Source organism: Triticum urartu, chromosome 6A, assembly GCF_056163025.1.
Source record: "Triticum urartu cultivar PI428250 chromosome 6A, HENAU_Tu73, whole genome shotgun sequence".
Classification (NCBI taxonomy): Eukaryota; Viridiplantae; Streptophyta; class Magnoliopsida; order Poales; family Poaceae; genus Triticum; species Triticum urartu.
Window position 1 is genome coordinate 140,781,068 of NC_141878.1, and position 16,996 is coordinate 140,798,063.

Sequence of the window (16,996 nt, forward strand, 5' to 3'; positions counted from 1 at the left end):
AAGCCGAAATCTATGGCAGCACTCACGACACTCATGACCCGCTTTTGTGCGGGAGAAGACAGCTGGCTTGCTCGTAGAAACAATATGACCAAGAACCTTGGTAATTCGGATACCAGGGACAGTAGTGGCAGGTCGCGTCGCAACAAGAAGAAGCGCCGCATTAACGGCGACAATGCTGAGGATACGACAGTTAATGCCGGATTCAGAGGCTATAAATCCGGTCAGCGGAAAAAGCCATTCAAAAGAAATCCTAGGGGCCCGTCCAGTTTGGAACGAATACTCGACCGCTTGTACCAGATACATGGCACCCCCGAAAAGCCGGCCAATCACACCAACAGGGATTGTTGGGTGTTTAAGCAGGCAGGCAAGTTAAATGCCGAAAATAAAGACAAGGGGCTGCATAGCGATGACGACGAAGAGCCCCGGCCGCCGAACAACAGTGGACAGAAGGGTTTTCCCCCACAAGTGCGGACGGTGAACATGATATATGCAACCCACATCCCCAAGAGGGAGCGGAAGCGCGCGTTAAGGGACGTATACGCGGTAGAGCCAGTCGCCCCAAAGTTCAACCCATGGTCCTCCTGCCCGATCACCTTTGATCGAAGGGACCATCCCACTAGCACCCGTCATGGCGGATTCGCCGCATTGGTTCTAGACCAAATTATTGACGGATTTCATCTCACTAGAGTCCTTATGGACGACGGCAGCAGCCTGAACCTGCTTTACCAGGATACAGTGCGGAAAATGGGCATAGATCCCTCAAGGATTAAGCCCACCAAAACAACCTTTAAAGGCGTAATACCAGGTGTAGAGGCCAACTGTACAGGCTTAGTCACACTTGAAGTGGTCTTCGGATCTCCGGATAATTTCCGAAGAGAGGAGTTAATCTTCGACATAGTCCCATTCCGCAGTGGCTATCACGCACTGGTCGGGCAAACCGCATTCGCCAAGTTCAATGCGGTACCGCACTACGCATACCTTAAGCTCAAGATGACAGGCCCTCGAGGAGTAATTACGGTCAATGGAAACACCGAACGCTCCCTCCGAATGGAGGAGCACACGGTGGCCCTTGCAGCGGAAGTACAAAGCAGCCTCTCCAGGTAGTTCTCCAGTCCGGCCATTAAACGTCCGGACACCGTCAAGCGCGCCCAGAGTAACCTGCAACAAGACCGCCTGGCACGTTCCGAGCAGGCGTAGCAATGCGGCCCCAACCCCAGCCCTCGCAAAAATGCGACACTAGTGCTTCGCGTACATAACTACGCTCTAGAAATACCATGGGTACAGGGGGAGGGGCACCATCACGGCACGCCCGAAACACGGCTTAAACCGCACCAGGGGCTGCCAATTTTTTATCTTTCTCTTACTTTCAGGACTCCATTCTTCGGAAGGCCTGTTGGGCAGTTCAATTGCCGCACAAACGATGCAAGAACCAGGGAAGCAGACAAGCCATGCCGCATTATGGAACTCCCAGGTGGCCTCTATCACGAGCAGTATACCTATTTCGCATACCATTCCGCAGCCTGCCCCTGGAACGGACATGTTAAATAGTCCAACCTTTTGCTTATCACATTATTTGTATCGTTCTGCTTTGATCGCAGCCCTTTTTAATAAACAATGCATAGCTTTTGTCTATTTTTGCATTACTCTTTTTTACAAATATATGTTCCTTAACGACATATTGCACCCGTACAATTTGGTACGGCCAAAATACGCCAGGGGCTTTAGTACCCCTCAATATGGTGTGATAAGTCCGAACACTTTAACAAGTGCGGCACCCCGAACTTATAGCATTATATGCATTGGCTCCGAATCATGTCTTGGGTCAATAGTTGGGTTTGCCCGGCTCCTATGTTTTGGTGCCTTACGTTCCGCTATGTCGGCTAAGGTAGCACTAGGAGAACTACTGCGATTGTGCCCCAGTTGAGCTGGGTCGAGCACCTCAGTAGAGAAAGCTAAAACTGACTGTCATGATGAAGCGAGAGCTGGTCGCTGTTGAGAGGTTTTTCGAGTCCCTAAAGACTTATGCCGCTTAGAGCGAGGAGTCGGCTCTGTCCGGCCAAGGCATGGATAGAGCCCCGAACTCGGTCTTCCGAATACCAGGGGCTTCGCCGAAATTTAAAATTATAGAATTCTATGGCTAAGTGAGAGTGTTCACGCATTATAGTCCGATTGCCTTGTTCGTTGTGCTGAGCGCCTCCCTCGAAGGACCCAAACATGGGAAAAAGAGCGCTCAGGTTTATCCCCGAACACCCCAGCACTAGCGGCACGGGGGCAGAAGCCGACGACTCGCCATCTCTCAGAATTGATAAACAGCCGCACAGAAGGTAATATTTTAAATTCCAATAGCATTGCTTAGCGCATATGAACAAGTTTTCAGCGCACAGGACAAAACGAGCGAGTTTTACTCAAAAATTACATCCCTGGAACATTCATCCGCCATAAGGCGGGCACCCATCAGAACATCCTTATAATAATTCTCGGGCTTGCGATGCTCTTTCCCCGGCGGTGGCCCGTCCTTCACAAGCTTCTCAGCATCCAGCTTGCCCCAGTGCACCTTAGCACGGGCAAGGGCCCTACGGGCACCTTCAATGCAGACGGAGCGCTTGATGACTTCGAGCCTTGGGCAGGCCCCCACTAGCCGCCGCACCAGCCCGAAATAGCTCCCAGGCAGAGCCTCTCCAGGCCACAGCCGAACTATGAGGCCCTTCATGGCCTGTTCGGCCGCCTTGTGGAGCTCGACCAGTTGCTTCAACCGGTCGCTCAGGGGCATGGGGTGTCCGGCCTCAGCATACTGAGACCAGAACACCTTCTCTGTCGAGCTGCCCTCCTCGGCTCGATAGAACGCGGCGGCATCGGACACGCTACGGGGAAGATCTGCGAATGCTCCTAGAGAGCTCCGGATTCGGGTAAGTAACAAGTAACTCACGTTTATGTGTTTGCTTTGCATAAAGAATGCCTTACCCGCCGCTATCTTTTTCACCACATCCAACTCCTGGAGGGTCTTCTGGGATTCGACCTTGGCAGAATTGGCATTTTCAATAGCCACCACGAGCTCGGACGCTCGTGTCTTTGAGTCAAGCTCCAAACTCTCATGTTTTTTCATGAGAACCTGGAGCTCTTGCCGCACCTTGCCAACCTGGGCCTCATACTTCTCCCGCTCGGTGCGCTCCATGGCCGCCCTCTTCTCGGCCTCGAACAGCGCTTGCTTAAGGGTCGCCACCTCAGACGTGGCCCATACAATAGCCACGATAATCCTGTCATTTTTTGCAATTGCACTTTATATATATATATATATATATTTAAACAAGGTATTTCTTACCTTCCTTGTCCTCGAGCTGCTTCTTGGCACGCCCGAGCTCTTGCTCGGACTGCTCGAGGTTCTACTTTAGCGTGTCCACTTCCGCAGTCAGTACGGTGGACGCCAGCAGAGAAGCCTGCATACGCATATTAACTCCTTTTTGTTAGACTCCTGCGAATTTTATTTGATCCTCTATTCGGCTTTTCTTCCCGAACACCAAACAGAGCATCAGGGGCTACTGTCTATGCGGTAATGTTATTTACACATTCTTTACTTACCTCAAAGCCTGTTAAAAGGCTAGCACAAGCTTCAGTCAGTTCGCTCTTGGCGGACTGAACCTTCTGGACCACCGCACTCATAATGGTGCGGTGTTCCTCGTCGATGGAGGCGCCTTTGAGCACCTCCAACAGATTGTCCGGCGCCTCCTGTTGGACAGGGGTCACCGGCACGGTGGGCTTGCTCCTCTTGGAAGGAGGTCGCCCGCCGGACTCTGGAACCTTTGAAGGTTCCGGAGCGGTGTCTGGCCTAGAGCCGGACTTGGAGCCCTGGGGGGTTTTATCCCCTTTACTCCTCGAGTCCGGGAGGTCACCTTGCGACGCCTCCAGGACCACCTCCTCCTGCCTTGGAACCTGTTGGGACAACACTTCGGCATTGTCCGTAGGGCGGGGGGAGGTAGCCGTCGGAAGCGAATTCACATCCGACGAGTCCAGTGAACCGCTCAACAACGCGTCGAGCCGATCTTTGGATGGGCTGCATAATCACATTCGACATAAGGGAAAGCTGTGCAATAAAGGAATACTATGAATTACTCTGGTATCCGGATACTTACGATTTCGCCAGGGGCTTGGCCCTGAGCGGCCACTCCTCTCCGCCGTCGTTGGCATTGGTGGAGTAGTCCGAAGGAAGGGTTTTCCCTTCTTGGACCCTTCGGCCTCCCCAGTGAGGGCGGCCTTCCTTTTCTTCTCTCCCCCCCGCTGGAGGGGGAGAGGTCTCTTCTTCCTCCTCCTCGTCTTCACGGGAGGAATGCGCCTTGGAGCCGTCGGATGATGAACCCGACACCTCCTAGCGCCGGGCACTTTTTAGAGTCCCCATGGCCTTCTTCATGGCCTTCTTCTCTGGCACCACATAGGGTGCCGGAACCAGCAGCTTCGCCAAGCGGGCATCGGCTGGGTCTTCGGGTAAAGGAGCCGGACAGTCGATCTGTCCGGACTTCGCCTGCCAATCCTGTCAAAGGTAAGGGAGCTTAGATCTCGCATAGAGTTAAACTATGAAAAACTAATACCCTGTAAAAGGCACAAACAACTTACCATGCTAGCGTGACGCTGCGTGCTGAATCCGCGATCCTCGGTAGCGGATGCGGGAGCCTCGGCGCCCTTGAAAAGCACCTTCCAGGCATCTTCGTACATCGTGTCGAAGAGCCTGCTCAGAGTTCGGTGTTGCGCCGGGTTGAACTCCCACAGATTGAAGGCCTGTTGTTGACACGGGAGGATCCGGCGGGTGAGCATAACCTGGACTACATTGACAAGCTTGAGCTGCTTGTTCACCAGGGTTTGGATGCATGTTTGCAGTCCAGTCACCTCTCCTTTGCTGCCCCACGACAGGCCCGTCTCTTTCCAGGACGTGAGCCGCGTTGGGGGTCCGGACCGGAACTCGGGGGCTGCGACCCACTCAGGGTCGCGTGGCTCGGTGATGTAAAACCACCCCGATTGCCACCCCTTCAGGGTCTCCACAAAGGAGCCCTCGAGCCATAAGAAATTGGGCATCTTGCCCACCATGGCACCTCCGCACTCCGCCTGGTTGCCGCGCACCACCTTCGGCTTGACATTGAAAGTCTTGAGCCATAGGCTGAAATGGGGGCGGATGCGGAGGAAAGCCTCGCACACGACGGTAAACGCCGAGATGTTGAGGATGAAGTTCGGGGCCAGATCATGGAAATCCAGGCCGTAGTAGAACATGAGTCCCCAGACGAATGGGTGGATAGGAAAGCCCAGTCCACGGAGGAAGTGGGGAAGGAACACTACCCTCTCATGGGGCCTTGGGGTGGGGAGGAGCTGCCCCTCTTCGGGAAGCCGGTACGCGATGTCGTTAGACAAGTATCCGGCCTTCCTCAGTTTTTTGATGTGTCCCTCCGTGACGGAGGAGACCATCCACTTGCCTCCCGCTCCGGACATGGCTGGAGAAGGTTGAGGTGGGGAGTGCGGACTTGGGCGCTGGAGCTCGAGTGCGCGAAAATGGATAGGCAAAGGAGGAAGAAGGCGTAGGTGAAAAGGTGGATCCTTATCCCCTTATATGGGTGGACGCAACTACGTGTCCCCACCAGCCTGGTAAAACTCGCTTATCTCCAAGCGCCGTAATCAATGGCGCAGTTGGGTTACCCACGCCCGTATTGATGAGAATCCCGGAATAAGGGGACACGATCTCTGCTTCGACAAGACATGCCAAGGAAACCGCCTCGCATGACACACTGAGGTGGGACAATAAAACGATTCAAATAAAGGCTTGGCCGTGGTGCGATGTCACACTATGGAATACGTCAGTAGATTATATTTGTGTAAATATTATTCTCTCTATGGCAATGTGTGGAAACTTATTTTGCAGAGCCGGACGCTATCTTTGTGTTCAAAATCTTCTATGAAGTACTTGGAGGAGGAACCCGCCTTGCAATGCCGAAGACAATCTGCGCGCCGGACTCGTCGTCATTGAAGCTTGGTTCAGGGGCTACTGAGGGAGTCCTGGATTAGGGGGTGTCCGGATGGCCGGACTATACCTTCAGCCGGACTCCTAGACTATGAAGATACAAGATTGAAGACTTCGTCCCGTGTCCGGGAGGGACTTTCCTTGGCGTGGAAGGCAAGCTTGGCGATACGGATATGTGGATCTCCTACCATTGTAACCGACTTTGTGTAACCCTAACCCTCTCCAGTGTCTATATAAACCGGAGGGTTTTAGTCCGTACGACAACAGACAGAACAACAATCATACCATAGGCTAGCTTCTAGGGTTTAGCCTCTCCGATCTCGTGGTAGATCTACTCTTGTACTATCCATATCATCAATATTAATCAAGCATGACGTAGGGTTTTACCTCCATCAAGAGGGCCCGAACCTGGGTAAAACTTCATGTCCCTTGCCTCCTGTTACCATCCAGCCTAGACGCACAGTTCGGGACCCCCTACCCGAGATCCACCGGTTTTGACACCGGCACTACCATTACCACTACTATCATATTACTTTGCCACTAAACACTTTGCTACAGATCTTAAGTTTCAGGTGTGGTTAAATTGACAACTCAGCTGCTAATACTTGAGAATATTGTTTGGCTCCCCTTGTGCCAAATCAATAAATTTGGGTTGAATACTATACCCTCGAAAATTGTTGCGATCCCCTATACTTGTGGGTTATCAAGACTATTTTCTGGCGCTGTTGCCGGGGAGCGTAGCTCTATTCATTGAGTCACTTGGGATTTATATCTGGTTACCAATATGAAGAACTTGAAAGATCAAAGAACCGAGATTTTTCCCTCAACTACGAGGCGAGGTAAGGAACTGCCATCTAGCTCTGCACTTGATTCACCTTCTGCTATGAGTAAACTTGCGACACCTACACATGCTATTGATTCTGATAGGTCACATGTTATTGATGATGCCACTTCTGCTTTCCACAATATTTATGTTGAAACCACTTCTATGCTTGATACTATTGTGCCACTAGGTGAATTTCTTGATGAACAACTTGCTAGGGCTAGAGAGAATGAAATTATTGAAACTGGTAATATTGATGAAAGTGATGATGAAGATTCTCCCCCTAGATATGAATTTCCTGTTGTGCTTGAGGGTTATGTTATGGATGAAGAAACTGCTAGAGACTTCTTAGCTTTCAATGATATATCTGATATTAAGAATTTATTAGCTAAGCTTAAGGAAAAGTCTTTGAATGCTAGAATGAAATATGACCCTGCTTTTGCTACTTCACCTATCTTTATTACTGATAAGGATTGTGATTTCTCTGTCGATCCTGAGTTAATCACTTTGGTTGAATCTGATCCTTTTTATGGCTATGAATTTGAAACTGTTTTAGCACATCTTACTAAATTAAATGATATAGCCACCCTGTTTACTCATGATGAGAAAACTCGCTATAACTTTATCCTTAAGTTGTTTCCGTTCTCATTAAAGGGTGATGCTAAAACGTGATTTAATTCTCTTGATCCTGGTTGTGTGCATAGTCCCCAGGATATGATTTATTACTTCTCTGCTAAATATTTCCCCGCTCATAAGCTGCCTTAAGGGAAATATATAATTTTGTGCAAATTGAAGAAGAGAGTCTCCCACAAGCTTGGGGAGGCTTCTCCGATTACTTAATGCTTTGCCTGACCATCCTCTCAAGAAAAATGAAATACTTGATATCTTTTATAATGGACTAATCGATACTTCCAGAGACTACCTAGATAGTTGTGATGGTTGTGTTTTCAGGGAAAGAACTGTTGATCAAGCTGAATTGCTACTGAATAATATGTTGACTAATGAAAATAATTGGACACTTCCTGAACCAACTCCTAAGCCAACTCCGAAGAAAAGGGGTATTCTATTTCTCAGTCCTGAAGATATGCAAGAGGCAAAGAAATCTATGAAAGAAAAAGGTATTAAAGCTGAAGATGTTAAGAATTTACCACCTATTGAAGAAATACATGGTCTTGATAACCCGACACAGGTAGTAAAGGTAAATTCTCTCTATAGATTTGATGAAGGTGATATTCCTCGCTATAAGTCTGCTAGCCAATGCTTAGATGAGTTTGATAATTTTATTGTTAAACAAGAAAACTTCAATGCTTATGTTGGTAGACAATTGAAGCACAATGCTTATATGCTTGAACACTTGAGTGATTATATGTCTAGAGTTAAAGGTGAACTTAAACCTATTAGTAAACATGCTTCTATGGTTACCACTCAAGTAAAATAAGTACTTAAAGCTCAGAATGATTTGCTCAATGAATTAAAAAAATAAGAAGAATGATAATGCTGTTAGAGTTATGACTAGAGGGGGTAAAATGACTCAGGAACCTTTGTATCCTGAGGGCCACCCTTAGACAATTGAGCAAGATTATCAGAGAACTAATGTTGATACACCTAGTCCTTCTAAGAGGAAGAAAAAGAAAAACAATAGGACTTTGCATGCTTCTAGTGAACCTGTTGTTGACACACCTGAGAATCCCAATGATATTTCTATTTCTGATGTTGAAACACAATCTGGTAATGAACATGAACGTAGTGATAATGTTAATGATGATGTTCATGTTGATGCTCAACCTAGCATGATAATGATGTAGATATCGAACCTGCTTTTGATCTTGATAACCCACAATCAAAGAATCAACGTTATGATAAGAGAGACTTTGTTGCTAGGAAACACGGTAAAGAAAGAGAACCATGGGTTCAGAAACCCATGCCTTTTCCTCCTAAACCATCCAAGAAAAAGGATGATGAGGATTTTGAGCACTTTGCTGAAATGATTAGACCTATCTTTTTGCGCATGCGTTTGACTGATATGCTTAAAATGAACCCTTATGCTAAATACATGAAGGAAATTGTTTCTAATAAGAGAAATATACCAGAAGCTAAAATTTCCACCATGCTTGCTAATTATACTTTTAAGGGTGGAATACCAAAGAAACTTGGAGATCCAGGAGTACCAACTATACCATGCTCCATTAAAAGAAACTATGTCAAGACTGTTTTATGTGATCTTGGAGCCAGTGTTAGTGTTATGCCTGTCTCCTTATATCGTAGACATGATTTGAATAAGTTGACACCTACTGAACGAGTTAGTTGCGGGATGTTGCATTACGGAGCGAGTAAAGAGACTTGACGGTAATGAGATTGAACTAGGTATGATACCAACGATCGAATCTCGGGCAAGTAACATACCGATGACAAAGGGAACAACGTATGTTGTTATGCGGTTTGAACGATAAAGATCTTCATAGAATATGTAGGAACCAATATGAGCATCCAGGTTCCGTTATAGGTTATTGACCGGAGATGAGTCTCGGTCATGTCTACATAGTTCTTGAACCCGTAGGGTCCGCACGCTTAACGTTCGATGACGATATGTATTGTGAGTTATGTGATTTGATGTACCGAAGATTGTTCGGAGTCCCAGATGTGAGCACGGACATGACGAGGAGTCTCGAAATGGCCGAGACATGAAGATTGATATATTGGAAGGTTATGTTTGGACACCGGAAAGGTTTTGGATAGGTTCGGGCATTTTCCGGAGTACCCCTTTCCTTCTGAATTGAGGAGGCCCCCCCATGCCCAATCTGAACTGAGGAGGGGGGCTGGCCCCCCTTTCCTTCTTCCCCTCTTCCTTTCCTTCCCCCTCCTAGTTGGACTTGGAAAGGGGGGAACCTACTCCTAGTACGAGTATGATTCCCCTCTTGGAGCGCGCCCTATGAGGCCGGCCAGCCCCCCCTCCACTCCTTTATATACGTGGGAGGGGGCACCCCATAGACACACAAGTTGATTTCTTAGCCGTGTGCGGTGCCCCCCTCCACAGATTTCCACCTCAGTCATATTGTCGTAGTGCTTACGCGAAGCCCTGCGTCGGTAACTTCATCATCACCGTCAACATGCCGTCGTGCTGACGAAACTCTCCCTCGGCCTCAACTGGATCTAGAGTTCGAGGGACGTCACCGAGCTGAACGTGTGCATATCGTGGAGGTGCCGTGCGTTCGGTACTTGATCGGTTGGATCGCGAAGACGTTCGACTACATCAACCGCGTTACTCAACGCTTCCGTTTTCGGTCTACGAGGGTACGTAGACACACTCTCCCCTCTCGTTGCTATGCATCTCCTAGATAGATCTTGCGTGATCGTAGGATTTTTTTTGAAATACTGCATTCCCCAACAGTGGCATCCGAACCAGGTCTATGCGTAGATGTTATTTGCACGAGTAGAACACAAAGGAGTTGTGGGCGTGGGTATATACTTATTTCTTGCCGTCAGTAGTTGTTTCTTGATTCAGCGGTATTATTGGATGAAGCGGCCCGGACCGACATTACATGACCGCGTTCATGATACTGCTTCTACCGACGTGCTTTGCAAACAGGTGGCTGGCGGGTGTCAGTTTCTCCAACTATAGTTGAATCGGATTCAATGAACAGGGTTCTTTCTGAAGATCAAAAATCAATCACTATACCACGTTGTGGTTTCGATGCGTAGGTAAAAACGGTTCTTGCTAGAAGCCCGTAGTAGCCACGTAAAACTTGCAACAACAAAGTAGAGGACGTCTAACTTGTTTTTGCAAGGCATGTTGTGATGTGATATGGTTAAGACGTGATTATATAAATTGTTGTATGAGATGATCATGTTTTGTAACACAGTTATCGGCAACCGACAGGAGCCATATGGTTGTCGCTTTATTGTATGAAATGCAATTGCCATGTAATTGCTTTACTTTATCACTAAGCGGTAGCGATAGTAGTAGAAACAATAGTTGGCGAGACGACAACGATGCTACGATGGAGATCAAGGTGTCAAGCCGGTGACGATGGTGATCATGACAGTGCTTTGGAGATGGAGATCAAATGCACAAGATGATGATGGCCATATCATATCACTTATATTGATTGCATGTGATGTTTATCCTTTATGCATCTTATTTTGCTTAGTACGGCGGTAGCATTATAAGATGATCTCTCACTTAATTTGAAGGTATAAGTGTTCTCCCTGAGTATGCACCGTTGCTATAGTTCATCGTGCCGCGACACCATGTGATGATCAGGTGTGATAAGCTCTACATTCACATACAACGGGTGCAAGCCAGTTTTGCACATGCAGAATACTCGGGTTAAACTTGACGAGCCTAGCATATGCAGATATGGCCTCGGAACCCTGAGACCGAAAGGTCGAGCGTGAAACATATAGTAGATATGATCAATATAGTGATGTTCACCATTGAAAACTACTCCATCTCATGTGATGATCAGACATGGTTTAGTTGACATGGATCACGTGATCACTTAGATGATTAGAGGGATGTCTATCTAAGTGGGATTTCTTAAGTAATATGATTAATTGAACTTCAATTTATCATGAACTTAGTACCTGATAGTATTTTGCATGTCTATGTTGTTGTAGATAAATGGCCCGTGCTGTTATTTCATTGAATTTTAATGTGTTCCTAGAGAAAGCTAAGTTGATAGATGATGGTAGCAACTACACGGACTGGGTCCGTAACTTGAGGATTATCCTCATTGCCGCACAGAAGAATTACGTCCTCGAAGCACCACTAGGTGCCAAACCCGCTGCAGGAGCAACTCCAGATGTTATGAACACCTGGCAGAGCAAAGCTGATGACTACTCGATAGTTCAGTGTACCATGATTTACGGCTTAGAACCAGGACTTCAACGATGTTTTGAACGTCATGGAGCATATGAGATGTTCCAGGAGTTGAAGTTAATATTTCAAGCAAATGCCCGGATTGAGAGATATGAAGTCTCCAATAAATTTTACAACTGCAAAATGGAGGAGAACAGTTCTGTCAGTGAGCACATACTCAGAATGTCTGGGTACCACAATCACTTGACTCAGCTGGGAGTTAATCTTCCGGTTGATAGTGTCATTGACAGAGTTCTTCAATCACTGCCACCAAGCTGCAAAAGCTTCGTGATGAACTATAATATGCAAGGGATGGATAAGACAATTCCCAAGCTCTTCGCAATGCTAAAGGCTGCGGAGGTAGAAATCAAGGAGCATCAAGTGTTGATGGTTAACAAGAGCACCGGTTTAAGAAGAAGGGCAAAGGGAAGAAGGGGAACTTCAAGAAGAATGGAAAGCAAGTTGCTGCTCAAGTGAAGAAGCCCAAGTCTGGACCTAAGCCTGAGACTGAGTGCTTCTACTGCAAAGGGACCGATCACTAGGAGCGGAACTGCCCCAAGTATTTGGCGGATAAGAAGGATGGCAAAGTGAAAGGTATATTTGATATACATGTTATAGATGTGTACCTTACTAATGCTCACAGTAGCGCCTGGGTATTTGATACTGGTTCTGTTGCTAATATTTGCAACTTGAAACAGGGGCTACGGATTAAGTGAAGATTGGCTAAGGACGAGGTGACGATGTGCGTGGGAAATGGTTCCAAAGTCGATGTGATCGCCATCGGCACGCTACCTCTACATCTACCTTCGGGATTAGTTTTAGACCTGAATAATTGTTATTTGGTGCCAGCGTTAAGCATGAACATTATATCTGGATCTTGTTTGATGCTAGACGGTTATTCATTTAAATCAGAGAATAATGGCTGTTCTATTTATATGAGTAATATCTTTTATGGTCATGCACCCTTGATGAGTGGTTTATTTGTACTAAATCTTGATAGTAGTAATACACATATTCATAGTATTGAAGCCAAAAGATATAAGTTTAATAATGATAGTGCAACTTATTTGTGGCACTACCGTTTAGGTCATATTGGTGTAAAGCGCATGAAGAAACTCCATGCCGATGGGCTTTTGGAATCACTTGATTATGAATCACTTGATGCTTGCGAACCATGCCTCATGGGAAAGATGACTAAGACTCCGTTCTCTGGAACAATAGAACGAGCAACAGACTTATTGGAAATAATACATACTGATGTATGCGGTCCGATGAGTGTTGATGCTCGTGGCGGGTATCTTTATTTTCTGACCTTCACAGATGATTTGAGAAGATATGGGTATGTCTACTTGATGAAACATAAGTCTGAAACATTTGAGAAGTTCAAAGAATTTCAGAGTGAAGTGGAAAATCATCGTAACAAGAAAATAAAGTTTCTACGATGTGATCGTGCAGGAGAATATTTGAGTTACGAGCTTGGTCTTCATTTGAAACAATGCGGAATAGTTTCGCAATTCATGCCACTTGGAACACCACAGCGTAATGGTGTGTCCGAACGCCGTAAACGCACTTTATTAGATATGGTGCGATCTATGATGTCTCTTACTGATTTACCGTTGCCGTTTTGGGGTTATGCTTTAGAGACGGCTGCATTCACATTAAATAGGGCACTATCTAAATCCGTTGAGACGACACCATATGAACTGTGGTTTGGCAAGAAACCAAAGTTGTCGTTTCTTAAAGTTTGGGGCTGCAATGCTTATGTGAAAAATCTTCAACCTGATAAGCTTGAATCCAAATCGGAGAAATGTGTCTTCGTAGGATACCCAAAGGAGACTGTTGGGCACACCTTTCTATCACAAATCCAAAGGAAAGATATTCGTTGCTAAGAATGGTTCCTTTCTAGAGAAGGAGTTTCTCTCGAAAGAAGTGAGTGGGAGGAAAGTAGAACTTGATGAGGTAATTATACCTGCTCCCTTATTGGAAACTAGTTCAGCACATAAATCAATTCCAGTGATTCCTACACCAATTAGTGAGGAAGCTAATGATGATGATCATGAAACTTCTGATCAAGTTACTACCGAACCTCGTAGGTCAACCAGAGTAAGATCTGCACCAGAGTGGTACGGTAATCCTGTTCTAGAAGTCATGTTACTTGACCATGACGAACCTACGAACTATAAGGAAGCGATGATGAGCCCAAATTCCGCAAAATGGCTTGAGGCCATGAAATCTGAGATGGGATCCATGTATCAGAACAAAGTATGGACTTTTGTTGACTTGCCCGATGATCGGAAAGCCATAGCGAATAAATGAATCTTCAAGAAAAAGACTGATGCTGACGGTAATATTCCTGTCTACAAAGCTCGACTTGTTGCGAAAGGTTTTCGACAAGTTCAAGGAGTTGACTACGATGAGACCTTCTCACCCATAGCGATGCTTAAGTCCGTCCGAATCATGTTAGCAGTTGCCGCATTTTATGATTATGAAATTTGGCAAATGGATGTCAAAACTGCATTCCTTAATGGATATCTTAAAGAAGAGTTGTATATGATGCTACCAGAAGGTTTTTTCGATGCAAAAGGTGCTAACAAAGTGTGTAAGCTCCAACGATCCATTTATGGACTGGTGCAAGCATCTCGGAGTTGGAATATACGCTTTGATAGTGTGATCAAAGCATATGGTTTTATATAGACTTTTGGAGAAGCCTGTATTTACAAGAAAGTGAGTGGGAGCTCTGTAGCATTTCTGATATTATATGTGGATGACATATTGTTGATCGTAAATGATACTGAATTTCTGAATAGCATAAAAAGGATACTTGAATACAAAATTTTCAATGAAAGACCTCGGTGAAGCTGCTTATATATTGGGCATCAAGATCTATAGAGATATATCAAGACGCTTAATTGGACTTTCACAAAGCACATACCTTGATAAAGTTTTGAAGAAGTTCAAAATGGATCAAGCAAAGAAAGGGTTCTTGCCTGTGTTACAAGGTGTGAAGTTGAGTCAGACTCAATATCCGACCACTGCAGAAGATATAGAGAAAATGAAAGTCATTCCCTATGCCTCAGCCATAGGTTCTATCATGTATGCAATGTAGTGTACTAGACCTGATGTGTGCCTTGCTATTATCTTAGCAGGGAGGTACCAAAGTAATCCAGGAGTGGATCACTGGACAACAGTCAAGAACATCCTGACATACCTGAAAAGGACTAAGGATATGTTTCTCGTTTATGGAGGTGACAAAGAGCTCGTCGTAAACGGTTACGTTGATGCAAGCTTTAACACTGACCCAGATGACTCTAAGTCACAAACCGGATACATATTTTTATTGAATGGTGGAGCTGTCAGTTGGTGCAGTTCTAAATAGAGCGTCGTGGCGGGATCTACGTGTGAAGCGGAATACATAGCTGCTTCGGAAGCAGCAAATGAAGGAGTCTGGATGAAGGAGTTCATATCCGATCTAGGTGTAATACCTAGTGCATCGGGTCCAATGAAAATCTTTTGTGATAATAATGGTGCAATTGTCTTGGCAAAGGAATCCAGATTTCACAAGAGAACCAAGCACATCAAGAGACGCTTCAATTCCATCCACGATCAAGTCAAGGAAGGAGACATAGAGATTTGAAAGATACATACGGATCTGAATGTTGCAGACCCGTTGAATTAGCCTCTCTCATGAGCAAAACATCATCAACACCAAGACTCCATGGGTGTTAGAATCATTACTGTGTAATCTAGATTATTGACTCTAGTGCAAGTGGGAGACTGAAGGAAATATGCCCTAGAGGAAATAATAAAGTTGTTATTTATATTTCCTTATATCATGATAAATGTTTATTATTCATGCTAGAATTTTATTAATCGGAAACTTAGTACATGTGTGAATACATAGACAAACAGAGTGTCACTAGTATGCCTCTACTTGACTAGCTCATTAATCAAAGATGTTTAAGTTTCCTAATCATAGACATGAGTTGTCATTTGATAAACGGGATCACATCATTGGAGAATGATGTGATTGACATGACCGGTCCGTTAGCTTAGCACTATGATCATTTAGTTTATTGCTATTGCTTTCTCCATAAATTATACATGTTCCTATGACTACGAGATTGTGCAACTCCCGAATACCAGAGGAACACTTAGTGTGCTATCAAATGTCACAACGTAACTAGGTGATTATAAAGATGCTTGTAGCGACCCGACCCGAATGGGTCAAGTCTCTGTGCTTAAGTGTCATCCCTGGATCGGTATGCTGACACACACAGTACTCGAGGATTTATAATAGAGGTAAATCACATGTAAAAGTAACGTAAATACTATTACCTCAAATCCAAAATAGCAGAAGTAACAAGGTTGTGGATTCCCATCAACACCAATGGCAAAGTTGAGTGTAGAAATCGTAACCCTAACGTATCACTTACTCGTCGTAAGATAATCCTGCAACATGAGACGTTGCAGCCACAGAGGGTCAGTACATTGAATGTACTGGCAAATTCACACCATAGAGAATGATGAATAAAGACTATCACTACATGCATATTTGGCTGGTGGAAAAGCCCTATGGTTATAAGGTTTTTGCGTAAAGCCAATTTTTCCCTACTACAAAGGAATAAATTTTATTTAACTCTGATGGTGGTTGTTGAACATTGAGAATGGTTGACAACATTCTCAATCCCAATTAAGTAACATCATTAAACCCAACAATATTCATTTAAAGTAACGTGATGAGATCAACAGGATAATCCAAGAACTAGATACTCAAGATGTCCATAACCGGGGACACGGCTAATCATGATTAGTTTATACACTCTGCAGAGGTTTGCGCACTTTTCCCCACAAGACTCGATCGCCTCCGTTGGATTTCTCGCACTACATGGTGTTTGAGAAACGGATGACCAAGACACAGTCTTTCAGAAGCGCTAGCACCTTACGATGGATAGACCGGTACACCTACTTTCCCCTACATCTGCTAGTCTACCCTGTAAGAGTTCGCACGACTTAATCAACTATGCCAGAGCCCATAATGGCTTGTGGCTGCACACGGAAGTTTCTAGTTTGAAAAATCTCATGATCCCTTTGAGCCTGGGTGGCGGTCCAAAAGAAAACAGGCAAGTCCTAGATTACCCAGGTGCCTAGACAGGCAATCCTAGAATAACCAGGTGCCTCAATCCACCCAGATGTGTGTTTAAGTTGCCAACTTAAGTAAACCATTAATTAACAATCTCACATCTGTCATGGATACTCTCAAAACCCAATCCACGTCTACTAGCATAGCATGGCATAATAAGCAAACGTAGAAGTAACTCCC